Source organism: Jaculus jaculus, chromosome 13, assembly GCF_020740685.1.
Source record: "Jaculus jaculus isolate mJacJac1 chromosome 13, mJacJac1.mat.Y.cur, whole genome shotgun sequence".
Taxonomy (NCBI): Eukaryota; Metazoa; Chordata; class Mammalia; order Rodentia; family Dipodidae; genus Jaculus; species Jaculus jaculus.
In genome coordinates, this window is record NC_059114.1 from 21,503,949 (window position 1) to 21,521,237 (window position 17,289).

Genomic DNA, 17,289 nt, shown 5'->3' on the forward strand with positions numbered 1-17,289 from the left:
GAGGTGGGCGTAGTGAGGGCAAGCCAAGCATGGATTCCAACCAGTAACCTGGAAGAGCCTCCTATGGCACCTCGTGCTCCTCTCCAAGCCATAGTTGGCATGACTGGGCACTCCACCGCTAGGAGTCCTGCTTGGACATCTCTTAGCCAGCATCCTTGGCACCAGAAGCCGAGCAGATTCTGTAGTTTTGTAGACTTTGAGTCATTTACACATATGCAGTGAGGTATCAGGACCCAGCTTCACGCATAGAACTCAACGGATGTCTAATGTACATAGCTTGAAGGTGATTTTTCTTTTACATGCCAACTTTTCCCCTTTAAACTTAATCTTTTTAAATTAAAAATTATTTATATTTATAAGGAGAGAGAGAGAGAGAGAATGGGCAAGCTAGGGTCTCTAATTGTTGCAAAGGAGTTCCAGGTACATGTGCCACTTTGTGCATCTGGTTTTATATGGATACTGGGCAATCGAACTTGGGTCGTTAGGCTTTGTAGGCAAGTGCCTTAACTGCTGAGCCATCTCTCCAGCCCCGAAGGTGATTTGGTGTGCATTTTTACTGCCCTTGCGTGTTCTTTGGTATGTGTTTGTGTTGGTGTCTTTGCTGGGTATGGAGCCCCGGACTGGGCACCTGTCAAATGAGTTCCCTCACTCAGCTGCACCCCAACCTGCACTTACCGCACTTAAACTTTTTTATTTTATTTCATTTATTTGAGAGAGAGAGAGAGAGAGAATGGGCACTTCAGGATCTGCAACCATTGCAAACGAACTCCAGATGCATGCACCCCCTCGTGCATCTGCCTTATGTGGGTTCTGGGGAAGCAAACCTGGGTCCTTTGGTATTGCAGGCAAGCGCCTTAACCGCCTAGCCATAAGTCCAGCTCACATAATGCAATTTCACCGCAGCCTGCGGCACGGGGCAAGTGGGACATTTTCCACCTGGACCATCATGTTGGTGCTCCAGATGTTTCAGATCTTGGAGCATTTGGACTTTTGGATTTGGGATGCCCAATTTGTACTTAAGGGATTTGGTTAGGAGCTAGCAAAGTATGGCCATGTCACAGGGCAGGGCGGGGCTCAGATGACCTCAGTGTTGGTCATGCGTAGTGAAGCGGCATGCACCTTCTCTTCTTTGAGTGGACTCCTAATGCACTGAAGTCCCTGGATGTTGACTGATCTCCAGCCAGAGGCAGTGGGAAAGTTTGGCACTCAGGACACCATGGCTAACCAGATCCCACTTACTACTCACCCCCAGACTTGGGGGTATTCTGCCTGGCCGCCTTGGAACTGACCATGCTCCTCACCTCTACCTGGCCCTCTACCTCCCCCTCCACTGTGTTTGGGACACTGTCTTTCTGTACTTCCCTCCTCTCTTAGAACACTGTCCCTCTGTCCTCCCCTCCTCTCCTGGGACACTGTCTCCCTCCTCCCTCCTCTCCTGGGACACTGTCTCCCTCCTCCCCTCCTCTCCTGGGACACTGTCTCCCTCCTCCCTCCTCTCTTGGGACACTGTCTCCCTCCTCCCTCCTCTCCTGGGACACTGTCTCCCTCCTCCCCTCCTCTCCTGGGACACTGTCTCCCTCCTCCCCTCCTCTCCTGGGACACTGTCTCTCCCTCCTCCCCTCCTCTCCTGGGACACTGTCTCCCTCCTCCCTCCTCTCCTGGGACACTGTCTCCCTCCTCCCCTCCTCTCCTGGGACACTGTCTCCCTCCTCCCCTCCTCTCCTGGGACACTGTCTCCCTCCTCCCTCCTCTCCTGGGACACTGTCTCCCTCCTCCCTCCTCTCCTGGGACACTGTCTCCCTCCTCCCCTCCTCTCCTGGGACACTGTCTCCCTCCTCCCCTCCTCTCCTGGGACACTGTCTCTCCCTCCTCCCTCCTCTCCTGGGACACTGTCTCCCTCCTCCCTCCTCTCCTGGGACACTGTCTCCCTCCTCCCCTCCTCTCCTGGGACACTGTCTCTCCCTCCTCCCCTCCTCTCCTGGGACACTGTCTCCCTCCTCCCTCCTCTCCTGGGACACTGTCTCCCTCCTCCCCTCCTCTCCTGGGACACTGTCTCCCTCCTCCCCTCCTCTCCTGGGACACTGTCTCTCCCTCCTCCCTCCTCTCCTGGGACACTGTCTCCCTCCTCCCCTCCTCTCCTGGGACACTGTCTCTCCCTCCTCCCCTCCTCTCCTGGGACACTGTCTCCCTCCTCCCTCCTCTCCTGGGACACTGTCTCCCTCCTCCCCTCCTCTCCTGGAACACTGTCTCCCTCCTCCCTCCTCTCCTGGGACACTGTCTCTCCCTCCTCCCTCCTCTCCTGGGACATTGTCTCCCTCCTCCCCTCCTCTCCTGGGACACTGTCTCCCTCCTCCCCTCCTCTCCTGGGACACTGTCTCCCTCCTCCCTCCTCTCCTGGGACACTGTCTCCCTCCTCCCCTCCTCTCCTGGAACACTGTCTCCCTCCTCCCTCCTCTCCTGGGACACTGTGTGTCCTACCTTCTCACCCTTGCTTCTCGGTGGGGGGATGGTTCAGGGAGACACTAGATCATTCAACCAGTTTTTCCATTTTTATTGAGGCATACTTGACAACATGTTTATATTTTAAGGTGTACTTACATTTTGATGTATAGAATCATAAAATAGTAATCACAAGGAAGGCAATTAACATACCAATAACCCCACCTAATTACTATTTCTTCTCTTTTCTCTTTCCTTTTCATTTTCCCCCTGTCCCCTTACCCTTCCTGTTTTCCCTTTCTTCCCTTGTTCCTTCCTTTCCCTTCCTCTCTCCTCTTGCCTTCTCTTCCCCTGCCTCCTTCACTAGGGATGCTTACTTACGTCGCTCCTCTTTGTCGAGAACACTGTCATCAACTCCGTTCCCTTGTGTACAGTGGCTTCCCGGAGCTGATTCCTAAGCAGAGCTTTGCATCCCTTGACCAACACCTCCCCGCCCCACCTCCCAGCCCCTGGCGGCCATTAGACTCCCCCTAAGGGCGGGGCCTTTATCTTTCCATGCGTGGATGAGCATCCTCCAGTTTCCCTCATGTCTTGTCAAATGAAAGACTTTCTTCTTGAAGGCCAAGTAGTACCTTACCTTCACATTTCTTGTTCTCTTTCTATCTTTTTAAAAATTTAAATGATAAAAAAATTTATTTATGGGCTGGAGGGATGGCTTAGCAGTTAAGGCATTTGCCTGCAAAGTCAAAGGACCCAGGTTTGATTCCCCAGGACCCACGTAAGCCAGAGGCACAAGGTTGTGAATGCATCTGGAGTTCTTTTGCAGTGGCTGAAGGCCTTGGCACACCTATTCTATCTATCTCTTTCTCTCCCTCTCTTCCTCTCTCTCAAATAAATTAAAAAATTATTTATTTGTTTACGAGAGAGAGAGAATGGGTGCACTAGGGCCTCCAGCCACTGCAAATAAACTCCAGATGCATGTGCCATCTTGTGCATCTGGCTTACATGAGTACTGGGGAATTAAAACCTGTGTCCTTAGGCTTTGCAGGCAAGTATGCCTTAAGTACTAAGCAATCTCTCCAGCTCTCGCTCTTTTTTTTTTTTTTTTTTTTTTTTTTTTTAGGTAGTGTCTGTCTTTCACTATGTAATCTTAGGGTGGCCTCAAACTCGTGGCGATCCTCCTACCTCTACCTCCCGAGTGCTGGGATTAAAGGTGTCCACCACCACACCCAGCTTGCCCTCTTTTCTTCCTTCCTTCCTTTCTTCCTTCCTTCCTTCCTTTCTCCTTTTTTTCCTTCCTTCCTTCCTTCCTTCTTTTGACCTTTTTTAAAGTTTTAAATTTTTATTTTTTTGGTTTTTTGAGGTAGAGTCTTATTCTAGCTCAGGCTGACCTGAAATTCACTAATTCACTATGTAGTCTCAGGGTGGCCTCGAACTCATGGTGATCCTCCTACCTCTACCTCCTGAGTGCTAGGATTAAAGGCATGCGCCACCATGCCCGGCATCTTTGGACATTTCTTTATCCCTTCATCTATGGATTAAGGTTGTGTCCATGTCTGAGCGCTCATGCCCAGAGCTGTGATGAATGTGGAGTATACTCATTGGATCCACTCTCTCTGGAATCACAGGCAGCCAGGCACTGCTAGGTCACATGGTGGTTCTATTTATAGTTTCTTGAAGAAACTCCATTATGTTTTCCACAATGGCTGTGCCAAAGCATGCTCCCACCCACAGTGAACATGGCTTCCCTTCTCCCCACCTCCTCACCAACACCTGCTATCTCACATCATTGCGATAGCCACCTTCCTGGCAGGTGTGAGATTGATTGGCATTTCCTCCGGGGCGTGTGAAGTTGGGCATCTGTTGGCCACTTGTGTGTCTTTTAAGAAAAGTCTATTCAGGGGCTGGAGAGATGGCTCAGGGGTTAAGATACTTGCCTGCAAAGCCTAACAACCTGGGGTTTGATTTTCCAGAACCCATGGAAAGCCAGATGCATGGGGTGGTACATATTGTTTGCAGTGGCTGGAGGCCCTGACATGCCCATTCTCTCTCTCTGCCTCTTTCTCATAAATCAATAAATAAATATTTAGATCCTTCTCCCAGCTTTATTTTTATCTTTTTATTTTATTATTTAATTTATTTGATTTTTAATGAGAGAGGAAAAGAGAGAGAATGGGTCTACCAGGGTCTCTAGCCACTGCAAACAAACTGCCGATGCATGTGCCACCCTGTGCAGCTGGATTACATGGGCTCTGGGGAATTGAACCTAGGTCCTTAGACTTCACAGGCAAGTGCCTTAAAAATTAAGGCATCTCTCTAGCCTTCCAGCTTTATTTTAAATTAATTGTGGGTGCTTTGCCAATGAGCTACACTCCCTGCTGCCCATTATTATTCTTTTATTTTGTTTTTGTTTTTCAAGATAGGGTCTCACTCTGGCCCAGGCTGATCTGGAATTCACTATGTAGTCTCAGGGTGGCCTCGAACTCACAGCGATCCTCCTACCTCTGCCTCCGGAGTGCTGGGATTAAAGGCGCGTGCCACCACGCCCAGCTTATTATTATTTTCTATGTGTGTGGGCTCCGCTCAGCCACGTCTGAGTAGCAATTCTACATCCCCTTTCCGAGAATCTGGGATGGGGCACAAGTCTTCTTGTGAAAAGTTATCCCAAGTGGCACTTGACGGAGGTGTCCTCTGGTCACCCCTGAATAATCCCTTCGGACCAAGTAATGAGCAGGAAGGTTGATGTATGACATTTTAAGAAACCAAGTCCCTTTGTGGACTCTTTAGGAGAAAAGACACTCCTCTATCTCAGACTCAACCCTGACTGAACATCAGAACCCCCTACAGGGCCCTCCCCACTGTGTTACTGACTTACTCACTTAAGACGTATAGATGACATGGAAGGGTTAATGCAGTGAACACTCAAAGACATATTGCCTGGGTTTGAGAACAAACATTCTGTTATGTATCTGCTCTGTCATATATCCATCTATCCAGTCACTAGCCATCATCTATTCACTCATCCCATCCATCCGTCCATCCATCCATCCATCCAGCCAACCAATTCATCAAATATCAAACTATACGCCCATCACCCATCATCTATCCATTCATTCAGTCCATCCATCCATCCGTCTGTCTATCCAACCAATCCATCAAACACCCATCTGTCCGTCCATCCACCTACCCTTTTTAATTTTTCCCGAAGCTTTTGGAAATAAGCCACAGCAATGAGCACTTTTCACTCTCAACCCTCCCACGTGTACGACATTAACTATGATGCAGTTTTACTACGAGTCATTAGCTTAGATTTGCAGAGCGAAACACACGCATACTCAGAAGCTCACCTTCCGCTTTCTAAAAAAACCAAAAGCGTGCTTGTGAAGGGAACGCTATGGGAATCGAGAACCCTCTCCTGCCTCCTCCTGCAAGAAGAGATGATCTGATATTTCCACTCCAGGTTATTTATTCAGTAGTTTGAGATAGAGAGATAGAGAGAGAGAAAGGCAGATTGAGAGAGAATGGGTGTGGAAGGGCCTCCAGCCACTGCAAACGAACTCTAGATACATGTGCCACCTTTTGCATCTAGCTCAAGTGGGTACTGGGGAATCAAACCTGGGTCCTCTGGTTTTGCAGGCAAACACTTTGACCCTAAGCAATTTCCCCAACCCCAGGTTAGTTTTGTCTGTTAAAGAATTTTGTATAAATGGAATCACACCACTTTTTATTTTCATTTTTTTGTTTATTTTTATTTATTTATTTGAAAGCGACAGACAGAGAAAGAGGGAGAAAGAGAGAGAATGGGCATGCCAGAGCCTCCAGCCACTGCAAACGAACTCCAGATGCATGTGCATCTGGCTTACATGGGTCCTGGGGAACCGAGCCTCGAACCGGGGTCCTTAGGCTTCACAGGCAAGTGCTTAACCGCTAAGCCATCTCTCCAGCCCTCACACCACATTTTTTTTTTGTGTTTGTGTGTGAAAGACTTTTTCCTCCTGGGAACTTTTAAAGTTCTCAAGCGCCCATGCTGTGCCCCAAACAGCGAGTCAGACTCTGCAGGAGGATGACCTTAGCATCTGTAAATTCCCCAGGTGACTGCCTTTATAGCCAAGTTTGAAATACTCTTCTAGACATGCCCACCCCTGCCAGCAAGCCCTTCCTGCTCCAGCCGCCCCAGCCCAATAGTTAATATTTTCACCCACAGTTGTGTTTTCCCACAGATCTTCCAGTGTAGGGTTTGAAAGGTTTGGGAGTGGAGAAACAAGAGTCTTCTAGTAGTACACAGATCATTTAGCATTCACTCAAAAGTGACTGCTCTGAGGGTCTTGGTCGAGCTTATCACTGGAACCACGGGTCATCAGCATGTTCTTGACTTACCTACCTCCTCATGACCCAGCGACACCTGCAGGACTTCTCCCAGGAACTGTGAGGCCTTAAGACAAGCCATTTAAGCTCAAGGGGCAGTTTGGGAAGAAAGAAATTTAGTCCAGGTTCTTCCAGCTTTCTACTGCTGGAAGGATTCTCCTTAACACTGTCCTGTTTCTTCTCCCAAAATCATTTTTTTTAATTTTTATTTATTTATTTATTTGAGAGTGACAGAGAGAACGACAGATAGAGGGAGAGAGAGAGAATGGGCGCACCAGGGCTCCAGCCTCTGCAAACGAACTCCAGACGCGTGCGCCCCCTTGTGCATCTGGCTAACGTGGGACCTGGGGAACCGAGCCTCGAACCGGGGTCCTTAGGCTTCACAGGCAAGCGCTTAACCGCTAAGCCATCTCTCCAGCCCCCAAAATCATTTTTTAAAATTTTATTTCTTTCTTTATTTATCTAATTTGTTTATGAGAGAGAATGGGCATGCCAGGGACTCTAGCCACTGCAAACAAACTCCAGACACATGTACCACCTTGGCACCTGGCTTACGTGGGTACTGGGGAATGGAACCAGGGTCCATAGGCTTATCGGGCATGCACCTTAACTGCTGAGCCATCTCTTCAGCCCACAAAATCATTTTTCTGAGGTAGGGTCTCACTCTAGCCCAGGCTCATTTGGAATTCACTCTGCAGTCTCGGGCTAGCCTCAACTCAAGATGAGCCACCTACTACTGCCTCCTGAATGCTGGGATTAAAGGTGTCCACCACCATACCCAGCTTATGTCAATAGTTTTTCTTTCTCCCCCTCAATAATGTTATTTTATTTATTTATTTGTTTATTTTATTGACAAGTTCCATGATTGTAAACAATATCCCATGGTAATTTCCTCCCCCCCTGCTTTCCCCTTAGAAACTCCACTCTCCATCATATCCCCTCCCCTTCTCAATCAGTCTCTCTTTTATTTTGATGTCATGATCTTTTCCTCCTATTATGATGGTCTTGTGTAGGTAGTGTCAGGCACTGTGAGGACATGGATATCCAGGCCATTTTGTGTCTGGAGGAGCACCTTGTAAGGAGTCCTACCCTTCCTTTGGCTCTTACATTCTTTCCACCACCTCTTCCACAATAGACCCTGAGCCTTGGAAGGTGTGATAGAGATATTGCAGTACTGAGCACTCCAGTCACTTCTTTCCAGCACCATGATACCTTCTGAGTCATCCCAAGGTCACTGCCACCTGAAAAGAGAAGGTTCTCTAACCAAAAAGTGAGAGTTGCTGGGTGTGGTGGCACATGCCTTTAATCCCAGCACTTGGGAGGCAGAGGTGGGAGGATCACCATGAGTTTGAGACCATGCTGAGATTACACAGGGAATTCCAGGTCAGCCTAAGCTAGAATGAGACCCAACCTCCAAAAAATAAAAATAAAGTGAGAGTAGCATTAATATATGGGTATGAACATTAAAAGAAGTGCTTACTGGGTAGTTTGGTGAGCATAGTATATACATTTAGCCAGACACCAGCAGATGTTACACCCTAGGGCTCATGACTACCCTTGTTGTAGGTTTTCAGTATCAGGGATGTATTCCCTCCCATGGAATAGGTCTCCAGTGAAATTAGAGGGTGGTTGGTTTTCCCCATAACAGACATGCCACTATTGCACCCCTTGGCTCATTTGGCCTGGCTGGCCAAGTATAAGCCTTGCAGTGTCCACTGTTGGGTATCTTCACTGGTGATTTCTCTCTGTCCCATTGTCAATAGTTTTTCATGAAGCTTTTTCCTTAGGGCTCCCAGCTGTACTGTGAGGCAGGCCTTGCTTTCAACCTGTGTAGGTGGAGGTGAGACAAAGGACAGTGTCCTGTGTTGTGGGTTGCTGATTTTTTTTTTTTTTTTTTTACCATAATTCCAGAGCCACCTCTGTGGTGATTGCTAAAAAAAAAAAAAAAAAAAAACATTTTGGGGATGTCAGACACCTTTTGGGTAGTAAGTGTGTGTATAGACTTTTCCCTAGAAATTGACAAGCCCCAAGCCTGGCATGGTGGTGCACATCTTTAATCCCAGCACTTGGGGGGCAAAGGTAGGAGGATCGCTGTGAGTTTGAGGCCAGTCTGGGACTACAAAGTTGAGTTCTAAGTTAGCCTGGTTAGAGTGAGACCTTGCCTCGAAGAAAACCAGCAACAGGAAAAGGAAATAAAAACAAAGAAAGAAAGAAATTGAGAAGCCTAAAATACTTGCTCTTTAGGGAGCAGCTCAGACAGACCACTGGGAGCCCTTTAAGGTAAGAACCACTTTTCCAAAATGTAATGTGCCAAGGGTGGTGGCTCACACCTGTAATCTTAGCACTTGAGAAGCTGAGGCAGGAGGACAGGGAGTTTGAGATGAACCTGGTCTCTCTCTCAAAAAACAAAAGTGGTGGGCTGGAGTGGTGGCTTACCGGTTAAGCGCGCTTGCCTGTGAAGCCTAAGGACCCCAGTTCGAGGCTCGTTTCCCCAGGACCCATGTTAGCCAGATGCACAAGGGGGTGCACGCATCTGGAGTTCGTTTGCAGTGGCTGATGCCCTGGCGCGCCCATTCTGTCTCTATCTCTCTCTGCATCTTTCTCTCTGTCGCTCTCAAATAAATAAATAAAAATAAACATAATTTTTTTTTAAAGTGGAGCTGAGGAGATGGCTCAGTGGGTAAGAATACTTACTGCACAAGCATGAGGACATGAGTTTGATTCCTAGTACTCACATAAAAAGCTATCATAGGGCGGGAGTGATGGCTTGGTGGTTAAGGCACCTGTTTGCGAAGCCAAAGGACCCAGGTTTGATCCCCCGGTACCCATGAAAGCCAGATATACAAAGTGCATTGCTGTCTCTTTTACTTACTCTCTTAAATAAATAAAAAAATCTTTTATTTATTTATTTATTTATTTATTTATTTATTTATTTATTTGAGAGAGAGAGAGATACAGAAATAGGTGGAGAGAGAGAATGGGTGTACCAGGTCTTCCAGCCCCTGCAAACAAACTCTAGACACATGCTCCCCCTTGTCCATTTGGCTTACATGGGTCCTGGAGAGTTGGACTGGGATCCTTTGGCTTTATAGGCAGGCGCCTTAACCGCTAAGCCATCTCTTCAGCCTTAAAATCTTTTTTTTTTTTTAATTTTAATTTTTTTTTTTTTATAAAGCTATCATGGAAGGATTGCCATGAGTTTGAGGCCAGTCTGGACTACAGAGTGGGTTACAAAATAGAGACCCTACCTCAAGAAACCATGACAGCAACAACAAAACCCAACAACACCACCACCACCCCAAAGCCACCATGGCTGTGCACCCCTGCAACCTTAGCACTGAGTGTGGCAGAGCCAGGAGGATTGCCAGGACTTGCTGGCTGACCAGTAGTCTAACCAAAAATAGTAATATAGTAATATAAAATAATAGACCCTGTTTCACAAAACAAGGCCGAAGTGTGACAGAGGTGAACACTCAACGTCCTCTTCTGGCCTCTGCATGTGTGCACACTGGGCACAAGCATTTGCACACACACACCTCCCTCAAATATTGTTTGGCTTACAACCTGGCCATCATGGAGTCATGTATTCCCGTATATGCTAAGCCTCTCCCCTGCATCTACCATTTAACGAACCCCAACGGGTAGTTTTTATTATCCCCATTTTATAGAAGGAAACAGGTGTGTGGAGAAAAGAAGTCTCTGGCTAGCTAGTGGCCAAGTCTGTGTCTAGATGTGTAAGTAAGGGGCTTCCACACAGCCTGGCATCAGAGTCTAAGAAAGAAGCTATCCCCTCACTCCCCACTAGCTGTGACAACATGACCCCCCCCCCCATAGCTTCAAATCAGGGCTGTCGGGCTGGAGAGATGGCTTAGCAGTTAAGGCACTTGCCTATGAAGCCGAAGGTCCTAGGTTTGATTCCTCAGGACCTATGTAGGCCCGATATACAAGATGGCTCATGCATCTGGAGTTCTTTTGCAGTGGTTAGAGGCCCTGGCATGCCCATTATCTCTCTCTCTCTCCTTCTCCCTCTGTCTCAAATAAAAAGGTTTTTAAAAATGTAAAAAGTAAAAATAAAAGAATAAAGCCAGGGTTTGTCACAAACAAGGGGAAAATACTCCTCAACCCATACAGCGTGGGTAGGAAATTGACATGACAGAGCGTGTGTATGCCTCCCGGTTCCCAGCCAGGTGGTACACCTGTCCTCACCCCGGCTGGTGTGCTGTGGACTGAATAAAAACGTGGCCAGAGAACAATCTGTGTAGAGGAACACGCCCTGACTTTCTCTGAGCTGTATACCATATGGGGTGTACCCATGCTCTGCTGTGCTCATACATGTTACCCCAGGTAGAGTAGATTTTTGTTTATTAATATTTATTTATTTATTTTAGGTAGGGTCTCACTCTAGCTCAGGCTGACTTGTAATTCACTATGTAGTCTCAGGGTGGCCTCGAACTCCCGGTAATCCTCCTACCTCTACCTCCCAAGTGCTGGGATTAAAGGCGTGCACCACCATGCCCAGCTCTAGATTAGAAGGCAAAGATGGGGGCTGGAGAGACAGCTCAGCAGTTAAGGGGCTTGCCTGCAAAGCGTTAAGGACTCAGGCTCAATTCCCCAGTACCCACTTACAGCCAGTGGCACATGGTGGTGCATGCGTCTGAAGTTCATTTGCAGCGGTTAGAGGTCCTGGCATGCCCATTCCCTCCTCTCTCAAATAAATAAATAAAACATTTTTAAATAAAAAAAAGTGAAGGTGAATATGTCAGGAAAGCTCCCGAGGGGGCTGTATACTCCCCGTTAATTTTGGTCTGAGATGAAAGCAGCAAGAACAGGGACTCTCACACAAGAACAGGGCTTGCACAGTCTTGGCCCTGGCCCCTGCGCACTGCCCCGCTTGTTTTAAAAACTCCTGCTAGAAACAGGGTAAGCATGACAAGCAGAAATCAAAACAAAACAGATTCCCCAACATGCCAGCACCCTGCCACCTGCTCCCATGAAAAAGCCAATTCAGTGCGCTGGCTGCCTTCGTGCAGGAAAAAGCGAGCTCTCTGGGGAAGTTCATTAGCGGAGGCAGGCCCAGGGTGCAGCTTGGCCCAGCGTTTCAGTACTTCCTTGTAAGGTTTTACAATCCAGACCGTGCGACAATGGCATCATTCACTACGCTCAGGTACATGGAGCAGAATGTGAGTGGGGTAGAGCCTGGGAGAGTCTGGTCTGTGGGCTGTAACACCAAGGGGGGAGTTGGGGTCCTCAGACCCTGTCTTGTGCTCTGGGCCTTGGGTCGGAGCTTTCCCAACAGGTTGTAAGTAGAGCAGATCGATCCAGCCTAGAGCAGTGCAGTTTTAGAAACAATAGGGATGGTGGGTGATCTTGACATTGACTGGCTGTAGCCGACTTCAAACTCCATCTTCACTAGTGCTTTAAATAAAGGATGGCTGTGTCTGGAGGAAACGAGCTTATCAAGTCTAAGTTTGTTGGTAAGAGCTTTGGAGTAGGGTGGGCCCTGGATGCAGCCTAGTTTTGTCTCTTTTTAGCTGTACTCTCTGTGGTAAATTGTTTAACCTCTCTGAACTTGAATTTCCTTATCTGCATGGTACCTGTAAGCATATGCGTGTGTTGCAGAAGCAAATGAGGGAAAACAGCTGAAGGCAATCACTATAGAGGCTGAAACATGAGGGACGCTTAACAATATGATGATGCAAAAGAGGAAGGTGGTGGTGACAATGGTGGTGATGATAATGATGGTGGTGATGGTGATGGTGATGATGATGATAATGGTGATGGTGGTGATGATGGTGGTGATAGTGATGATGATGATGGTGGTGGAGATGATGATGGTGGAGATGATGATGATGATGGTAGTGGTGGTGATGATGATGGTGATGGTGATGATGATGATGGTGGTGGAGATGATGATGATGATGATGGTGATGGTGGTGATGATGGTGGAGATGATGATGATGATGGTGATGATAATGGTGATGGTGGTGATGATGGTGGTAATAGTGATGATGATGATGATGGTGGAGATGATGGTGATGATGGTGGAGATGGTGATGATGATGGTGATGGTGGTGATAGTGATGATGATGATGATGGTGGAGATGATGACAATGGTGATGGTGATGATGGTGATGGTGGTGATGATGGTGGAGATGATGATGATGATGATGGTGATGGTGGTGATGATGGTGGAGATTATGGTGGAGATGATGATGATGATGATGGTGATGATAATGGTGATGGTGGTGATGATGGTGGTGATAGTGATGATGATGATGATGGTGGAGATGATGATGATGATGGTAGTGGTGGTGATGATGGTGGAGATGATGATGATGATGGTGATGGTGATGGTGGTGGAGATGATGATGATGATGATGGTGATGGTGGTGATGATGGTGGAGATGATGATGATGGTGGAGATGATGATGGTGATGGTGATGATCATGATCATGATGATGGTGATAGTGATGATGATGGTTATGGTGTGGCAGTGCATACATACACACCCAACATGGGCTTTTCAGCTTATCCTTACTTTTTTTTTTCTTTGGTTTTTCAAGGTAGGGTCTCACTCTAGCCAAGGCTGACCTGGAATTCACTATGTAGTCTCAGGCTGGCCTCGAAGTCACGGTGATCCTCCTACCTCTGCCTCCCAAGTGCTTACTTCTTTAAGCATGATGCAAAGTTTATCTTCTCTCAGAGACTTTGAGATTCTGCTGGAGATATACTAACAGGATCCATGGACTGGGTCATGGATGAGAACAGGGGGAATCATCCTGCTGTTTTGGGTCCTGATGACTTCTTTGTCATCTCACAAGGATGGGGAGGGCACACTCTGACACCTATCAGGTGGCCTCCTTATTGCATCTGATGCACTAAATGAGATGTTCCTGATGCCTGGCGGGGATGGAGTCTCCAGTGCTTTACAGGAGACAGGCTGTGAGAGACGCGTGGTTGGTTAGGAGGGTGATGTGCCTCCCAGCTTCACGGACTGTTTATAATCAAAGCAGGGTTTGGCCTTTTGCAGGGTGAGTAATTCTGCAGTTTGGCAGGGCTGGAAGAGAGAGTGCCATAGAGCGTATTGATACACTTTCTTGTAAATTCCCTCAGCCAACATTTTTGGAGGGTTATTTTCTTTAATTAAAAAAAAAAAAAACCATACCCATTAAAAATCCAAAGCCGAAGAGATTTCTCCCTTCCTCTTGGAGCTCAGACAGCTCAGTACTTGACCTCAGAGGACCCAGGGAGGATTAGCAGTGAAATTTGACAAGTTTGGTAGTGTTTTATTATTATTGTATTTTTTCTTCTTTCTCTCTTTTCTCTTCTTTCCATTACATGGTTTGAACCACAAGCCCAGAGCTATAAAGCTAATCCCATTGCTTTCCGCCTCCTGGTAGCTGTGCTGGATGGCCCCACTGGGGTTTTAGATGACACAGGTCCCAAGGAAGCTCAGCCAGGGGACCTCTGTGTGTCACGAGTGGGTGGGTAGTCTCATGGAAACTTGGCAGACACTGTGTGTCCCCTGCCTGGTCACCCTGGCATGCTTCTGCATGACAGACAAAGGCAGGGGCATAGAGTGGAAATGGTCATACTCCTGAGCTGTAGGAGAAGGGAGCCCTGAACCCTGAACTACTACTCCCCTAAAAAAATTGTACTTTCGAAATGGAAGGAAGTATCTTGGAAACAGTTGGTCTAGAATGCTTGTTGTGTCTTTTTCTAGTTTTGGAACCCTAGTCAGCTTGTCTCATCTGTCTGGACTTCATTTCCTAATCTGTAAAATGGGAACAAAAATCGTAATAACTTCATAGCACCATAGGAAGGGTGTAATGGACTCATGCAGGCAGCTTTCTTCAGAACGTTTTATGGGTATGTGAGTTAATGCAAGTATACTATTTACTTAATTTCTATTTTCTGATGGTGCTGGATTATAACCCAGAACTTTTGTTTGTTTGTTTTGTTTGCTGGTTTTATGTTTTGCGAGGTAGGGTCTCACTCTGGTCCAAGCTAACCTGGAATTCCCTATGTAGTCTCAGGGTGGCCTTGAACTCACAGAGATCCTCCTTCCTCTGCCTCCCAAGAGGTGGGATTAAAGGCGTGCACTACCATGCCCACCATAACCCAGAACTTTGTGCTTACTAGATAAGCACACTACCACTGAGCTACACCTCAGGCCCATTTATTTATTTATTCATTCATTCATCTATTGTGACATTGGGAAGTGAACTCAGGACCTCATGCATGGTGGGTAAGTGCTCTTTAATAGGCCAGCATTTATTTTAATTGTATTAGAGGAAATAAACCCATCATCTTGCAGATTTTATTGCTTATAGTGAAGCTAAATACATTTAGAACAAAGAGTAGCTTCAAAACTGTAATAAAGAATATTTGGAGCTGGGTGTGGTGATGCATTTGGAATTCCACACTTGGGAGGCCAACATAGGAAGATCGAGGCCAGCTTGGGACTACAGAGTGAGCTCCAGGCCAGCCTGGGCTAGAGTGAGATCCTACCTCAACCCCCCACCACAAAAAAATAAAAAAGAAGAAGAAGAAGAAGAAGAAAATAATACATATGAATTCAGGTCATGGCAAAATCATGAAGTTTGGAGTTTTTCCTGATACATGACTTTTGGGGCAACACTGGTTTCTAACCTGTACAGGGCTGAGGCTGTGTCTGGTTCATTAGTAAAACATGATTTTTCCCAAAATAATGATTAATTTCCCAAAATAAAGTACATAGTCTAGAAAGAAAATTAATCACACTGAAGCCGGCCATGGTGGTGCATGCCTTTAATCCCAGCACTCGGGAGGCAGAGGTAGGAGGATCGCCATGAGTTTGAGGCCACCCTGAGACTACCTAGTGAATTCCAAGTCAGCCTGGGCTTGAGTAGGACCCTACCTCGAAAAAAAAAAAAATTAATCACACTGAAATATAGTTATCTGAACTATTATTTTCTATGTTTTGAGACAGGATCTTTCCCTATAGCTCAGCCTAGAACTCTCTCTGTAGCCAAGGCTGGCCTTAAACTTGTGATTCATCTACCTCAGCCTCCAAGTTCTGGGAGTAAAGGCATGCACCACCACATGCAGCTGTGAAAATGCTATGTTTAGTTTTTTGGCTGTGATGGGGATGGGACGAATGTCTTCACACATGCTAGACAAGTCCCCTACCACTGAGCTCCAGGCCCAGTCTTACCTATTTTTACTTTTTCGAGGTAGGGTCTCACTCCCCGTGCCTCCTTGGCAGCTCCCCCGAACCCACCTACCTGGCTGCCCTTGTAGTTGCTGGTGTCGTTCCTTCTTCCCAGAAGGGATTTAATGGAAGGTCCCAAGTCCCTGGCGGGACACGATGGGAAAGCTGGTCTGGGAGCTGAAGAGAAGGAATATGGAGGACACACTGAGAGAGAGAAGAAGAGAGCGGATACCTGAGAGGATGCAGAAGTGATGCAACTGAGATGCAAATATGCCTGAGTTTGCATCTTGCTGCCTGCTGTTTTCTTTTTCATCTCCTCTGTCCTCTTTCTATCTCTTCCTCTCCTTTCATTTCTCTCTTCCTTAAACAATAGTTACCATGCACTTTTCTAAGTCTCCTCTCAGCAGCCCTTGGAACTGGGGAGGTTTATTATCTCAAATTTACAAACGGGAAAACAGAGCCTTGGAGCAGGTGGGTCCCTCGGGGTTGGGAAGGACAGCAACTTCAGCAAACATCCCAAGACGTGAGCAGGAAACCTGCTCACCTCAGAAGGAGCCTGAAACCACACGTGACCCTCCTAGGTGGTCAGTTCTATCTGAGCAAAGACTTAGGTCTGCTTTATAAACATCCCGAGGTTAAGTCTCAATGACTGGGCTTACCACGCTTTCAAATTAGGGAATTCAAAGACATGTAATCAGGTTACAATATTTCCAAATTCCACTGATGGTAGAGAAGCATTCTTTCTTCCCTCCCTCCCTCCCTTCCTTCCTCCCTTCCTTCCTTCCTTCCCTCTCTTCTTTCTTTCTTCCTTCCTTCCTTCCTTCCTTCCTTCCTTCCTTCCTTCCTTTCTTTCTTTCTTTCTTTCTTTCTTTCTTTCTTTCTTTCTTTCTTTCTTTCTTTCTTTCCAAGCAGAGAAGAAATAGAGAGAAGAGAGACAGACAGAGAGAATGGGCATACCAGGGCCTCTAGGAACTCCAGATGCAGGCACCACCTTGTGCATCTGGCTTTATGTGGGTACTGGGGGATTGAACCTGGGGGATTAGGCTTTGCAGGCAAGCTCCTTAACTGCTGAACCTTCCCCCCCCAGCCTGAGAAGGGTTCTTAACTGGGATGGGTTATTTACTTTTGTGCATATGTACAGGACTGTTCATAGGTTCACTTGTTTAATGTATATGGCATGAAAATTTAGTGTCCAAATATAGATACTCCTGGCATATGATGCCTGTGAGTATAACTGGGTCATTTTCCTTACCGGCGGCCCCCCTTGTTTCTTACATGGTGACATTTCTGAT

General features: G+C 46.9%; 1 protein-coding gene across 2 annotated transcripts in view; it reads left to right on the top strand.

The window, feature by feature from the left end:
- Tbx5 (T-box transcription factor 5) overlaps positions 1–17,289 on the top strand; it is a 63,781-nt gene that overhangs the window by 32,084 nt on the left and 14,408 nt on the right. The gene's annotated exons all lie outside the window — the stretch shown is intronic.